This window comes from Astatotilapia calliptera, chromosome 18, assembly GCF_964374335.1.
Source record: "Astatotilapia calliptera chromosome 18, fAstCal68.1, whole genome shotgun sequence".
Classification (NCBI taxonomy): domain Eukaryota; kingdom Metazoa; phylum Chordata; class Actinopteri; order Cichliformes; family Cichlidae; genus Astatotilapia; species Astatotilapia calliptera.
In genome coordinates, this window is record NC_137439.1 from 3081661 (window position 1) to 3086988 (window position 5328).

The following is a 5328-nucleotide window of genomic DNA, read 5'->3' on the forward strand; positions in this document are numbered from 1 at the left end:
GTGGCCTCAGAATCTCATCTCTGATTTTTGCGGATGATGTGGTTCTGTTGGCTTCATCGGGTGAGGGCCTCCAGCTCGCACTGGAACGGTTCGCAGCCGAGTGTGAAGCAGCGGGAATGAGGATCAGCACCTCCAAATCTGAGGCCATGGTTCTCAGCCGGAAAAGGGTGGAGTGCCCACTCCAGGTCGGGGATGAGTTCCTGCCCCAAGTGGAGGAGTTCAAGTATCTCGGGGTCTTGTTCGCGAGTGATGGGAGAAGGGAGCCGGAGATCGACAGACGGATTGGGGCTGCAGCTGCAGTAATGCGGACGCTGCACCGGTCCGTCGTGGTGAAGAGGGAGCTGAGTGTAAAAGCGAAGCTCTCAATTTACCGGTCGATCTACGTCCCTACCCTCACCTATGGCCACGAGCTGTGGGTAGTGACCGAAAGAACGAGATCGCGGATACAAGCGGCAGAAATGAGCTTCCTCCGAAGGGTGGCTGGCCTCTCCCTTAGAGATAGGGTGAGAAGTTCGGCCATCCGGGAGGGGCTCAGAGTAGAGCAGCTGCTGCTCCACATCGAAAGGAGCCAGCTGAGGTGGTTCGGGCATCTGACAAGAATGCCCCCTGGGCGCCTCCTGGGTGAGGTGTTCCAGGCATGTCCCACCAGGAGGAGGCCCCGGGGCAGACCCAGGACACGCTGGAGAGATTATATCTCTCGGCTGGCCTGGGAACGCCTTGGTGTTCCCCCGGACAAGCTGGAGGAGGTGGCTGGGGAGAGGGAGGTCTGGGCCTCTTTGCTTAGGCTGCTGCCCCCGCGACCCGGCCTCGGATAAAGCGGATGAAGATGGATGGATGGATGGATAATTCACACAACAGAACTATGATAACTGTGATAACTGGAGTGTGCAGCGTTTCCGTGAGCAGTTTTTCTGCACCTTGACTCGTGTGTAGAGTGTTCATAGCATCAGCATCATGTTTTTGTTTATTTGTTTTGTTGGGTTGAAAAATAGTTAAATAAACTGGTGATCATATTTATGGATCACCATGGCACATATCATCAGCCATGTGATTTATTTATGCAGATGAAAAAGTGAGTGTGAATGTGTCTGATGTCACAGTGTTTTTGTGCGCTGTGTAAAAGTAATTGCCTTTGATTGTGAGAGCGGTGATTCTGCAGGTCACCAGCTATTGTAAAGAAAAAAAAAGAGTGAAAAAGAGAAAGAATTTATATTGTAGATGAAAAATAATTATAGGAAAAAGGTTTTGTGTTGATCAGCCAAGAACAACTACAATCTCATTTTCTGCTTTTAAGAAAGGATTGTTCACAAAAACAGAGAGAGAGAGAGATGTGTGTTGATTAAGCAGTGATAATAATAATGAAAATGTCTTAGTTTGTCACTTTCATGTGAAAAGCAGACCTGAATCAATTTTCCACATGCAGCGGTCGGAAGAAAGTTATAGTTTAACATCATTGGAAACATTCAGGCCAAGTTTCTGGCTAACTTATTTATAGCACCATGTGTCTCTCAAACTCACAAGCGAGCTCTCACTCCTCCCTGAAGACAAGGAATGCAGCTCCAAAGAGCAATAACATGGCAGATAAAGAGACAGCAGCAACGTCCTGAACAAAGAGTCCCAGCAAGCAGCAGCAGTGTGGACAAACAGCATCAGAGAAGAAGAGCAAACCCATCATCCTGCCTGATCGGATGAATGGCACTGTGTTTCCAACAAGCTGCAAATTCACTGTGCATGTGAAGAAAACTTTTGAGTAGAACTGAGGAGACTGTTGGAGTTTGACATTTGCCACCTTTGGAGTAAAATGGCAAGAAGAGACAGTGGAACACAGGACGAAGCTGAAGGAGAACTGCCGGCTATTGGACTGTTGAAGTGGGAGAGGACACAGAGTGAGAGGACAACAGAGTGAGAGGACAACAGAGTGAGTAAGTAGAACACAGAGGAGTGCTGGGCCCTGTTTCAGGAAGCCGGTTTGGAAAACTCAGAGTGAAAAACGATACTCAGGGTTGAGTAACCCCGAACTGTCCAACTCGGAATATTCTGTTTCAGAAAGGCTGATAACAAGTAGTTCAGTCAACGCGGAGTTGCTTTAACCCCAAGTGAAGCGCGCGGACGAGGATACATAAAGCCCTGATAAGCGGAGCACAGATTAAGCGAGTCACCATGGAGACGGAGGGAAAGAAGGCGCGGTCAATGTATTTCACAGCGCTTGAGGCCGAAATTCTGATGGCAGTATATGCCGATAACATGCAAATTCCACGGAAAAAAGTAACACAGCCACAGCTGCAAAAGCATGCATGGCAAAACAAAGCCGACAGAGTCAATGCGTGAGTGTTAATTTAAACATTGATCTAGGGATTTCCACCCATTTAACACGTTATTTTATCATATGTTATTTTATTTTTTATTTTATACATTTTATTTTGTGACGTGATGTGAGCGCAGGTGCAACCCAACAGGTCCCAAACGTTCCTGGCAGCAAGTAAAAATGAAATATAAAAATATAGTCCAAACAGGTAAGGTGTAATTGTATTATGAGCCATAGTGCTTGGTCTGTTTGTCCCATGTAAATCAATTGCAGTTAGAGGCTACATTAATTTCCCCTCTGTAAGCACTTATTGAAATTATCTGAGCACATTACAAGTACATATTTGCTTACTCTGTATGCTCAAATGTGGCCCGTTATAGCCAACAGAAAAAAAGCGGAGGCCCGAAAAACAGGTGGGGGTCCTCCACCACCACCACTCACAGAGGCTGAGCAGTTGGCCCTCAGCCAAAACAGTGGGCGCCCTGTGGCCGAAGGCATCTCTGCGGGGACATCCTCTGAGTCAATAACCCCGCAAGACACAAGTGCCTACATAAGGGGTAAATTCAAAATAATACATGATGTGCATACATCCTTTCTTCACAGTCACCTTTGCAGTGCTACTCATTCATTTGATAAACTCTTTACCATAATGGATTATTTTGTAGTGAAGTTATTTTCCGACTGATTTTGCCTTCCCTCAGGCTTGGTTGTCTTTGAGAGCATAATGACAATGAAGTGTAAGGTGCTTGGTATGTTTGTTAATTGCCATTTGGTCCCTTGTAAGTTATAAGTGACCTGTATAAACCTCATATTCTATCAGTTGATGGTGATGGTGTACTGCATCTGGTGCAGCCTCCTGTTGAGCCAGACCAACATGCAGTTGTGAGTAATACTCCACAGATTATATGAGTTTACAGTAGAACAGCAATGTTGTCTATTTCTTTACTACAGGAAAATAATGAAGAAACATTGACAGCTGTTACAGAGGAGGAAGCAACAGAGACACTTTATGAGGTTTACATCTTTTAATACTTTGTGTACAGGAAATACAGGCGACCAATAAAGCCAGTTGAACAAAAAATCTGTTTATTCTTCTTTCAACATGTTGAGGTGATGGGTCAAAAGAAATGATTGTGACATATGGTGTCTCTGACTGCTCTTCCATCTTGTATGTCCGTGGGAGGGTCAGGATGTTCATGGTTTGGATCACTGCTGATGTTTGGTTCAGAAGGACAGTGTTCTCCTCTAATTGTGGCAATGTTGTGAAGAATCACACATGCCACAATAATGTCACATGCCCTTTCTGGGGTGACCCTGAGTCTTTGCAGGCACTGGAACCGGGCCTTAAGCATTCCAATAGTCATTTCAATTCTGGCTCTTGTCCTGCAATTAGCCAGATTATATCGCTGCTGTGGGCCCGGTTCAGGGTCAGAGTAAGGGGTAAGCAAATAGGGTAAACATGGATACCCCCTATCACCAAGCAAGTAGCCAGTGAACTCTCCTAAGACAGAAGGATACACTTCAGTTCAAATGTCCCTGAAGCAATTGGTCTTTATATATTTTAAAGTATTCTCAACTCACCATGTCCAAATTTTGTGCTCAGTGTACATTCACGGAATATTTGTGAGTCATGGACAGAGCCTGGCCACTTGGCTTCCACATTTGTGATAATGTTGGCAGCATCACATATGATCTTCACAGTGCAGAGAACACAAATTAGCATCCATTACTATAATGAAATAATTTGTTAGTTTGACATGCTACAGGGAACTATGTACCTGTACATTAATGCTGTGGAAAGACTTCCTGTTCACATAGTCTCCTTCATTCACTGAAGGAGCAATGATTGGAATGTGAGTGCCATCTATACAGCCAATCACGCCTGGGAACCCTGAAAATAAATGTGCAATTTAAGTAGTAGTTCAAGTATCACCACATCATAAATTAAGTTTTGGTCATCCTGATACCTGCAATTTTGTGGCATCCCTCTTTGATAAATCTTGTGGGTCTATGACCGGGGAACACCACAAACGAGTACAGGAGACGTTTCAGTGCAACTGTAACATTCCTGACTGCCCGACAGACGGTAGCCTTGGAAACGTGCTCAGCGTCACCAATATTATACAGAAAGCTCCCGTTTGCAAGAAACCGAAGTGCAATACAAATAATATGCAATGAACTGAGAGAATGTCCGCGATGTGTCACATGCGTAATATATGGCCTGAGGATGTTATCCAAATAAATTATAGATTGTGCTGAGAAACGGTAACGTTCACACAGAAAATCATCAGGAAATGATAAAATGTCCAAACGCGCTCTGATCACTCTCTCCCGGCGGAGAGCTCTGCGGAGAATTTGGGCTTCACGATCTACTGGCTCTTCAAGGAAGTGGCACGCCATGTCTGACACTTCCTACTGTCAGGTTTCCGACAAAGGGGCGGAGACAGTCAGGGTTAGTTGTAGTAAACCTGCTAGGGGGCAGGTTAGCTTCACGGAGTGTGTCGTCATAGTGACTCACTCAGGCTGCAGCTGAACTCGCTTTGTGAAACCGAAAACCCAGAGTTTTCGTTAACTCAGGGTATACTTACTCAGTTTTTCCACTAAACCGGCTTCCTGAAACAGGGCCCAGGTGTTAAATGTGGGAAATCAAAATTTGGGTTAGCAAACCTGGGAAAAACAAAACTGACTGCTTAAGTTGGAAAATTGTGAAGGAGTCTGAAACACTGCAAAAAAGAAACATATACAAAATCACACACACAAGCAGAACATGCATTAACCCTAAATTTAGTCGTTGATATAGTAAATTGGGAGATGCTTCCTGCTTGATTGATGCAGCACAAGTAATTAACCTCCACCTAGACAGGACAAAGGGTGGATGAATTTATGTGTTTCCTTTTACAGGAGCAGAAAGATGACAGCAACATTCGAGGTTGCGTGACGATTTAACCTTTGAAATGCCATTTTCTGTGTCTGTGCATCTACCAGGGGTGTTATTCACTATCTTGTGTTGCTTACAGAGGTAA

General features: G+C 44.8%; 1 long non-coding RNA gene across 1 annotated transcript; it reads right to left on the reverse strand.

Annotated features, from left to right (window-relative positions):
- Nucleotides 1-3369: 3369 nt before the first annotated feature.
- On the reverse strand, nt 3370-5080 carry LOC145421753 (uncharacterized). The gene is made up of 2 exons (XR_013903121.1): nt 4084-5080; nt 3370-3998 (listed from the first exon to the last, which is right to left on the reverse strand). It is a non-coding gene; the product is annotated as an uncharacterized LOC145421753 (long non-coding RNA).
- Nucleotides 5081-5328: the final 248 nt, after the last annotated feature.